Source organism: Macaca fascicularis, chromosome 5 (genome assembly GCF_037993035.2).
Source record: "Macaca fascicularis isolate 582-1 chromosome 5, T2T-MFA8v1.1".
Lineage (NCBI taxonomy): Eukaryota > Metazoa > Chordata > Mammalia > Primates > Cercopithecidae > Macaca > Macaca fascicularis.
Genome location: NC_088379.1, coordinates 188,161,402 through 188,171,945, shown reverse-complemented (window position 1 = coordinate 188,171,945; position 10,544 = coordinate 188,161,402).

The following is a 10,544-nucleotide window of genomic DNA, read 5'->3' as shown; positions in this document are numbered from 1 at the left end:
ATACTTTTAGTTAATCTATAATCTTTAGAAACAATGCTTATCACTGGCTTGCTGTCAATAAATATGTGGGTAAATCTCTGTTTGAGGCTCTCAGCTCTGAAGGCTGTGAGATCCCTGATTTCCCACTCCACACTCTGTATTTCTGCATGTGTCTTTAATTCCTCTAGTACCACTGGGTTAGGGTCTCCATGACTGAGCTTAAGGGAGGAGACCACCCCTCATATTGTCTTATGCCCAATTTCTACCTTCAAAGAAAGAAGAAGTAAAAACTAAAAGGCGGAAATGAAATCCACAAGCAGACAGCCCGGCACCACACCCTGGGCCTGGTAGTTAAAGATCCACCCTTGACCTAATCAGTTATGTTATCTATAGATTACAGACATTGTATAGAAAAGCACTGAGAAAATCCCTGTCCTGTTCTGTTCTGTTCTAATTACCAGTGCATGCAGCCCCCGGTCATGTACCCCCTGCTTGCTCAATCAATCACGACCCTCTCACGCACACCCCCTTAGAGTTATGAGCCCTTAAAAGGGACAGGAATTGCTCACTTGAGGAGCTCGGTTGTTGGAGACGTGAGTCTTGCTGAAGCTCCTGGCTGAGTAAAGCCCTTCCTTCTTTAACTTGGTGTCTGAGGGGTTTTGTCTGTGGCTTGTCCTGCTACAAGCTGGTCTTGGCACACACCCCTTGGAGGAGCATGGAGCTCACTGCTCCACAGGTTTGGAACCATGAGAACTCAGGGCGTCAGTGACATCCCTACAGTTGTGCCCTGGAGACATTAAGATGAAGCATGGTGCTTGGCAACACCGTGGCAGCTCCAGCAGGAAGTCCCAGAGCTGGCTGGGCATAGTGGGGACTCCTCTGTGTTAGCAGAGTTAGCAGCTCTGCTGACAAGTGTGCGCTCTTGTGTTTGCAGTTAGAGGCAAGAGCCTTTAAATACCAAGTAGTTACTCTTTACATTACCTCCTCCAGACACAGGAGGCCTAGGAAAACTCGGGTTCCATCACCTATTGCCAATCATCTATGCCTTGGAAATAATGTTATCAGTAGTGGTTAGATTTCCAAATGAGAAAAGAAAGAAGGAACGAAGGGAGGGAGGGAGGGAAGGAGGGAGGGAGGAAGGGAAGGAGGGAGGGAAGGAGGGAGGGAGGGAGGGAGGAAGGAAGGAAGGAAGGAAGGAAGGGCCACTTCTCCCATAATCAATTATATATTTGTTAAACACTATACACAAATAGTTCTTTTTGTTTCTAAACCCATAAAATATATTTTGCAACCAGATAAGTGGCCTGCAGTACCTTCACCCAATCAGCCAAGCTGTTCACCCTAATCCGAGGGGCTGAACGCAGAGCTTACTTAGGGCTGTGCCCATTACTCAGTCCCTGAAATGCACCTTTACAACCTGGGGGAGCGGGGAGGGGGTGTGAAGTGAAGAGTCCCAGCACCAAATGATGGGCACAAGGAGCAGTCAGGCAGGTAAGAACTAGCTAAGGTCTACTGGGCATCTTTAGTAGGTCTCATTTGATCCTCCAAATATTCTCATCTAGAATGAGAAGACGCTCAGAGAAGGTAAGCAAGTTGCAAAAGTCACACAGGTAGTATCAGAAGTCACCAGCCTGGAGGAGGAGGAAGAGGAAGGGAGGGAGCAGCTGAGGCATCTGGTGGTGGGCAGGAAATCAGATCGCAGAGGGGGGTCGCAGGGACGCCCCAGGAGATCAGATCGTGGAGTGGGGTCGCAGAGAGGCGGGGAGGGGAGGATGAGGCAGCGCCACAGGGACCGGGCGGGGTAGGGGTGGAAGGGGGAGAGGCATGTGGAGACCCCCACAGAGCCACTGTGCTGAGGGCGGGTAAGGAAGAGGGGGTGTGAGAAACCTGGGCACCGGGCAGAGGTGGACAGTGGGGCGGGGAAGGAGCAGGGGAGCAGAGGCGAGGAGGAGGGTCCCAGGCCGGGAGCGCAGGAGTTCCTGCTGTGGTCTTCGCAGAGAGGCCAGAATAAGAGATAAGAAAGTCAGGGTGGATGGAAAAGAAGGAAAACGCCTCATTCCCAGCCCCGTGGGTGAGCCGGGTGGGGCGGGGAGCGGGGGTGGGGGTAGGAAGGGCCAGTAAGTGAGTGGAGTCAGTCAGGCACAGAAAGACGGCCCCCGTGTTCTCACTTCTGTGGAAGCTGAGAAAGTGGGCCCCAGAGGATCCACTTGGAGGGCAGAATAGCGCAACAGCAATAACGCAAAAACAAAAAAGGAAGGCTGAGTTTCATTCACATTGGAAGGACATGTGAATCGTGCGTCCCCAGGCAAGCCTTGCTCTGCTAATAAACGTGCTCAAATATTCCACTTTTATTACCTTTGAAGAAAATTACCCACTGAATGTTTAAAAGCCTGGAGTCTCCAGGCCAATACCAATTATTGTAATTGTTCTTAAAGGATTAATTGCTTGAGTGTTTTAGTTTTTATTTTACAGAAAAGATTTCTCCCCCCTACCCCCACCTTACACACTACTCAACACTGGATACCAACATCTTAAGGACTACACATTCCCCCAATTCCCTGCGGGGTTCTCAGGACCTGCAGCTAGTGTTGAAAAGATCATTAACAGCAGAACATCTCTTCCTTCCCTGGAGCGCCTGTTAATTTGTGTTTAAAGACCTAGACTCTAGCAGAGTTCATTTTTACAGCGAGGTAATATATTATTTCCGTGGACTCCAGACACCAAAACATCTATAAATTTACACGTAGTTAACCTTCTTCTCCTTCCTTTCTTTCCTTATTAAGCAAATTCAGGACCTCGTGTGTTACCCGATAGAAAGATCTTTCAACAGTTTCACCCACAATTTCTTTAAGAGAAAAACAGAAAACAAAGGACTTGGTGATTTTTCATTTAATGTGAGGCACCCTTACAGGCTTCAGAGGAAGTGTTTACGGGTAGGCGATAAAATGGGTAAATGATAAAAACGCGAAGGAAAAATAAATTATTGGCATTTTGTCTGTTGGAGTTATATGCAAATTGCAGAAGAGGAACTGCATTCCAAGGGGTAAAATCTTCCAGAATGTAACAAGGTATTCTGAAGGATTTCCAGGGATTAAAGAGTCATCATATGAACAAAACCAGTCTAAAAGGCAAAAATGATACTGTTAACAGTATGTGAATTCATTAACATGAAATGACAAATTGCATATTGCTAGGAATTCCTAAGCAAGGGTTTCCAACCAAGGAATAAAATTCTGCACCTGCTGTGGCTTTTTCTGTACCTCCTGCAACAGCGCAGTGACTCCCAGGCCAACTTGCCTGAGCCTTCAGATGTGTTGGGCCCCACAAGATTTCACTCCAGGCTTAATCCAGCTGAGGCTACATGATCCCTTGACTCTCAGGGACTGGAACCAAGTGAATCTCTTAATTACACAGCAATGAGAAACTGAGACCAGGTGGTAACTGGGGAGGCCTGTTGGGATCAAACCAGTTTAAATCAAACTAGCTAGAGGAGTCAACACAAGGACTTGTATGTGAATGTTTAGGGCATTGTTATTCATAAAAGCCAAAAAGTATTAACAACTTAAATGTCCACCAGCTGATGAATGGATAAAGCAGGTGTGGTATATTCATATGATGAAATAGTATTCAGCACCAAAAATAAATGAAGTGCTGATGTTTGTTACAAGATGAATGAACACGAATTAACACTATCAGGAATGAAAGAGGAGTTATGGTTGCTACAGATCCTACATTAAAAGAATAATAAGGGATTATTGTGAAAAACTTTATGCCAACAAATGTAACAATTTATTTATTTTTTTATTTTAATACAGAGTCTCACTTTGTAGCCCAGGCTGGAATGCAGTGGCATGATCTCGGCTCACTGCAACCTCCACCTCCCAGGTTTAAGCGATTCTCATGCCTCAGTCTCCCGAAAAGCTAGGATTACAGGTGCCCGCAACAACACCTGACTATTTTTTTTTTTTTTTTGAATTTTTAGTAGAGAGGGGGTTTCACCATGTTGGTCAGGCTGGTCTTGAACAACTGACCTCAAGTGATCTGCCCACCTCAACCTCCCAAAGTGCTGGGATTACAGGCGTGAGCCACCACACCTGGGCCAAATGTAACAATTTAGATGAAACTGGATAAACTCCTTGAATAACATAAAAACTGGCACAGGATGAAACAGATAATAGGATTAGCCTTATATCTACTACGGAAACTGAATTTGTCAAAAACCTCACAAAGAAAACTCCAGATCCCGCCAGGTGTGGTGGCTCATGCCTGCACTCCCAGTACTTTGGGAGGCCAGGCGAGAGGATCACTTGAGCCCAGGAGTTTGAGACCAGCCTGGGCAATATAGTGAGACTTAATCTCTACTAAAAATTAAAAAATTAGCCCGGTGTGGTGGCGTGTGCCTGTGGTCTCAGCTACTTGGAGGCTGAGTCAGGAAAATCACTTGAGCCCAGAAGCTTGAGGCTGCAGTGAGCCGTGATTGCACCACTGCACTCCAGCCTGGGTGACAGAGTGAGACCCTGTCTCAAAAAAAAAAAAAAAAGAAAAAAGAAAAAAAGGACAACATCAGGTTCATATTATTTCACCAGTGAATTGTATCAAATACATAAGAAAAAAAACCCCAAAACCTCTTTTTGAAAAATAGAGAAGGAAACACTTCCAACTCATTTTATGAGGCCAGTATAGCCCTAATACCCAAATTAGACAAAACGTAACCAAAAAAATTAGAAGCCAATATCCCTCATGAATATAGACACAAAATCCTCAACAGAATATTAGTGAATCAAATCCAGCAATATATAAAAAAGGTAAATATCATGATCAAGTAGGTTTTATCCCAGGGATGCAAAGTTGATTTAACATTCAACAATCTGTGTAATTTATCACATTCACAGAATAAAAGAAAAACACCGCATGATTATTTCAATAGATGCAGGAAGAATTTGGAAAAAATTTAATATTCATTTATGATTTTAAAAAACACAAACAAACAAAAAACTATCAGCCAAATAGGAGAAAAGGAAACTCTGAATCTGATCAAGGGCATCTATCAAAAACCCAGAGCTAATATCATACTTAATGGTGAAATATTGAATGCCTCTCCCTAATATCAGGAACAAAGTGGGATGCCCAATCTCTCTATTTCTACTTGAAGTCTAGCACTTGCAATAAGGCAAGAAAAAGAAAAAGGTGTAAGGAGCAGAAAACAAAAAGTAAGATAACCTTTGTTTGCAGATGTAAATAAATGGTGGCTGTTATTTGGGATGCGGAATTGAAGATAGTTCGTATGAATGCAAAGTCAGCCTGTGAGAATGCTCTGCCAAGGGTACCTAAATTAGAGCCTAGCTCAGAACTTGAAAGCTCCATAAACCACTCTGCACGGAGTTCCTTCTATCATAGAGATACTGCATTTATGTGGGCTCAGGTTTCGGGCACTTATGGAATCCACAGTGTTTGTCCCTTCATGGTCTGCAGAATCTCATGACAGGCACCATCCAGGTCTCCCTGTGCTGTGGAAGCACCAGTTCTAAATCAACTTCCAGGCTGGTTTTTCTAGCCTTTCAGCTTGGTAGGCCTCGATAATGTTGTAAGTTTTGCTTTAAAAAGTCATATGCATTTGCAAGAAGTTTAAAGGGGAAATTGTCTTTTATATGTAGCCACACATTTTGAGTGTTTTTCATTCCTTCCCGAAAATCTGAGTTTCCATGAGATGGAATTTTCTTTTTGCCTGAAGAACTGACTTCAGCATTTCTTGTAGTACAGGTCTACTGACAGTGACCTCTCTTGGGTTTCTTTGATTTGAAGATGTATTTTGCTTTCATTCTAGAGTGATGTTTTCACTAAATACAGAGTTCTGGCTTGAATGGTTTTTGTTCAGCACTTTGAAGACTGTACCACTGACTGCTGGCCTCCCATTGTTTCTAATGAACAGTCAGTGATTACTTGAATTATCGTTTTCCCAGGTGTCACTTTGTCTGCTTTCAAGGTAATAAGGTTTGGATCTGTGTCCCTCCCCAAATCTCATGTTCAATTGTAATCCCCAGTGTTGGAGGTGGGGCCTAGTGGGAGCTGACTGGATCATGGGAGGGGAGTTTCCATGGATGGTTTAGCACCACCCTCTCCTGGTACTGTATAGTGAGTTCTTACGAGATCTGGTTGTTTACAAGTGTGTGGCAGCCCTCCCCTTTCTCTCTTCCTCCTGCTTTGGCCATGAGAAGCACCAGTTTGCCCTTCGCCTTCCGCCATGACTCTAAATTTCTTGAGGCCTCCCCAGAGGCCAAGCAGATGCCAGAATCATGCTTCCTGTACGGCCTGCAGACCCATGGGTCAATTAAACCTCTTTCTTAAAAAATACATTACCCAGTCTCAGGTGTGTTTTCGTAGCAATGCGAGAACAGCCTAATACACAAGCGTTCCTTTCTCTCTCTTATTTTTAGAGACAAGGTCTCGCTCTGTTGCCCAGGCTGGAGTACAGTGGTGGGATCATAGCTCGCTGCATGCTCCAACTCCTGGGCTCAAGTGATCCTCCCACCTCAGCCTCCCAAGCAGCTGGTATGTGCCACCTGTCTTGCGTGTCCGTGTGAAGAGACCACCAAACAGGCTTTGTGTGAGTAACACGGCTGTTTATTTCACCTGGGTGCAGGCAGACTGAGTCCAAAAATAGAGTCAGGAAAGGGTGGTGGATTATCATCAGTTCTTATAGGTTTTGGGATAGGCGGTGGAGTTAAGAGCAATGTTTTGGGGGAAGGGGTGGATCTCACGAAGTACATTTTCAAGGGCGGGGAGAATTATAAAGTACTAAGGGGGAGATTACAAAGTACATTGATCAGTTAGGGTGAGGCAGAAACAAATCACAATGGTGGAATGTCATCAGTTAAGGCTATTTTCACTTCTGTGGATCTTCAGTTGCTTCAGGCCATCTGGATATATACGTGCAGGTCACTGGGGATATGATGGCTTAGCTTGGGCTCAGAAGCCTGACACCACCATGCTTAGCCAATTTTTAAAAATTTTTGGTAGAGACAGGGTCTTGCTGTGTTGCCCAGGCTGGTCTTGAACTCCTGGACTCAAGCAATCCTCCCACCTTTTTCTCCCAAAGTGTTGGAATTATGGGTGTGAGCCACCATTCCAAACAAGGGTTTCTTTACCTCTGGTTTTCAGCATTTGATTATGTTACTCCTTGGCATGGCTTTTGTAATATTTATTGTGGTTGAGGTTCTTGGATTTCCTTGAATCTGGAAATTCATACTTTTACCAATTTTCAGCTGTGTTTCTTCGAACTGTATTTGGTCTATTCTCTTCTAATTACATGTATGCTTGACCTTTTGATAGAGTCCCATATATCTCTGAAGCTCTTTTTTAAAACCATTTTCTCTCTTTTCTTTACATTAATTAATTTCTATTAATCTATTTCTGTTGATCACTGACATATTCCTTTGTCATGTATATTCTGCTCTATGCCCATCCAATGGATTTTTTGTTTGTTTCAGATACTACACTTTGCTTTTCTTTGGTTTCCAGTCTTACACTTCTCTGTTTAGTATATTATATTTTTTCTTTCATTTTACATATTATGTTTTCTAAAAAAATATTTTCAGCTTGGTTCCTACAATGATTAATTTTATGTATCAACTTCTCTGGACCACGGTGTCCAAATGTTTGGTCAAACATTATTCCAGATGTTTCTGTAAGGATATGTTTGGATGAGATTTACAATGACATCAGTGGATTTTGAGTAAAGCACATTTTTACCTGTTCCAGTTGAAGACCTGACTAGAACAAACGGCCGATCTCCCCCAGCAGGAGGAAATTTTCCAGCAGAGCTCAAGTCTTCTTTCCCCTCAGGCCACCTAGCCTGCAAATCTTTACATTTGCTTAATTTCTGCCTTTCTCTATGAGCTCATTTTGTTCCTAAATGGGTCCCTCTGGGTTCTTTCTTTTTGCAACCCCTTTGTCAGCCCTTCTGTACTTGTAGACCTGAGAGACCTGAGGCAATCAACGCCCATCCTTCCCTGGAGCATGCCCAGCGTGGGGAAGTGTGGCCGTGGAGGAGGGCCCCACCTCTCCTGGACGTCACCTGCAGTACTGGGAGGATATGAGGCCAGGGTTACAGCTACAGTACCAACACCTGCACTCCACCCCATCGCAAACACCAGCACGACCAGCGCCTGCGAGCATGGAAGAGCCAGCACTTACCCACAGCTGTATAACTTTCAGAATCCCCTAAAGTGCTTTCTGATATGGGTGGTGGCTTCCCTTTTGTCTTTAGCGACAGGAGGGAAACTGAGAGGTGACAATGTACTAGCAGCCTTCACTCTCAGTGCCTCCTCGGCCTCGGCGTCCACTCTGCCTGGCGCTTGAAGAGCCCTTCAGCCTGCCACAGCCCCATGGAAGCCCCTCTCTGGGTTGGCTGAGGCCGGAACCTCCTCCCTCTGCTTGCGGGGAGGTGTGGAGAGAGAGGCGCGGGTGGGAACCGGGGCTGCGCGCAGCGCTCGCGGGCCAGTGTGAGTTTGGCGGGCGCGGGTGCGGGCTTGGCAGGCCCTGCACACGGAGCGGCCGGCCGGCGCCACCGGCCCAGGGCAGTGAGGGGCTTAGCACCCGGGTCAGCAGCTGTGGAGGTTGCGCCGTGTCCCCCAGCAGTGCCGGCTCGCCCGCGCTGCACTCGCTGGGCCTTAGCTGCCTCCCCGCGGGGCAGGGCTCAGAACCAGCAGCCCGCTATGTCTGAGCTCCCCACTCTGCGGTGGGCTCCCTCGCGGCCTGAGCCTCTCCGAAGGGCGCCGCCCCCTGCTCCGTGGCGCTGGGTCCCATCGACCCCCCCAAGGGCTGAGGCATGCAGGCACGGCTAGGGACTGGCGGGCAGCTCCGCCTGCAGCCCTGGTGCAAGATGCCCTAGGTGAAGCCAGCTGGGCTCCTGAGCCAGATGGGGACTTGGAAAACTTTTATATCTAGCCGAAGGATTGTATGTGCACCAATCAGCACTCTGTATCTAGCTAATCTGGTGGGGACTTGGAGAACTTTTCTGTCTAGCACTCTGTGTCTAGCTCAAGGATTGTAAATGCACCAATCAGCACTCTGTGTCTAGCTCAAGGATTGTAAATACACCAATTGGTACTCTGTATCTAGCTAACTCTGTATCTAGCTAACCCAGTGGGGACTTGGAGAACTTTTCGGCTTAGCACTCTGTGTCTAGCTCAAGGATTATAAACGCACCAATCAGCACTCTATCAAAACGGACCAATCAGCTCTCTGTAAAATAGACCAATCAGCGCTCTGTAAAATGGACCAGTCAGCATTATGTGGGTGGGGCCAGATAAGGGAATAAAAGCAGGCTGCGGGCGCTAGCGTGTGGCAACCTGTTTGGATACCACGGTGTGGGATGTTTGTTCTTTGCTTCTTTGGAATAAATTTTGTTGTTCACTCTGGATCCATGCCGCCTTTAAGAGCTGGAACACTCACGGCAAGGGTCTGCAGGTTCACTCCCGACGGTGAGACTACAAACCCAGTAGAAGGAAGAAGCTCCAGACACATCTGAACATCTGAAGGAGCAAATTCTGGACACACCAGTTTTAAGAACTGTAACACTCACAGCAAGGGTTCTCGGCTTCATGTTTAAGTTAGTGAGACCAGGAACCCCCAATTCCGGACACAAAGCCATTAGCAATATTGTATTAATAAAGATACTTCTGTGAACCTAGTACTGAAAATATCCATCACGAAGAAAATTAGAACAAAAAATTGCAATGCGCTATAAAACATTGCTCTTTTTAGATCCGTGAGTTCATTTTTCTTTTGAATGGATTCTCCTTCATTTCCTCATTATATTGGAGTCATTGCTAACTGAAAGCATTCACAGCCAATAGTTCTTCCCTGCTTCGCTTCTTCTCACCTTTGCTGGATGGAGCTCAGAACACTTTTCTTTTTTGGAGCTGAAGGTGGAATTGAGAGCTCCTGATCCCTGATTAGTTTTCTTTCTACTCAACAAATCCGTTTACCTGGACAATTTTACATTTCAGTTCTCAAAAGCTAAGCATGGCCAGAACTTTTCAAATTTTTAAAATCAATTAATCGGCCGGGCGCGGTGGCTTAAGCCTGTAATCCCAGTACTTTGGGAGGCCGAGACGGGCGGATCACGAGGTCAGGAGATCGAGACCATCCTGGCTAACACAATGAAACCCTGTCTCCACTAAAAATACAAAAAAATTAGCCGGGCGTGGTGGCGGCGCCTGTAGTCCCAGCTACTCGGGAGGCTGAGGCAGGAGAATGGCGGGAACCCGGGAGGCGGAGCTTGCAGTGAGCCGAGATCGTGCCACTGCACTCCAGCCTGGGCGACAGAGCGAGACTCTGCCTCAAAAAAAAAAAAAAAAAAAAAAAAAAAATCAATTATTCATTTATTTTGAGACTGGGTCTTGCTCTGTTGCCAGTCTGGAATGCAGTGGTGTGATCTCAACTCACGGCAGCCTTGACCTCCTTGGCTCAAGCAATCCTCCCACCTTAGCCTCCCGAGTAGCTGGGACTACAGGTGGGCACCACTGTGCCCAGCTAATTTTTGTATTTTTTGTAGAGATGGA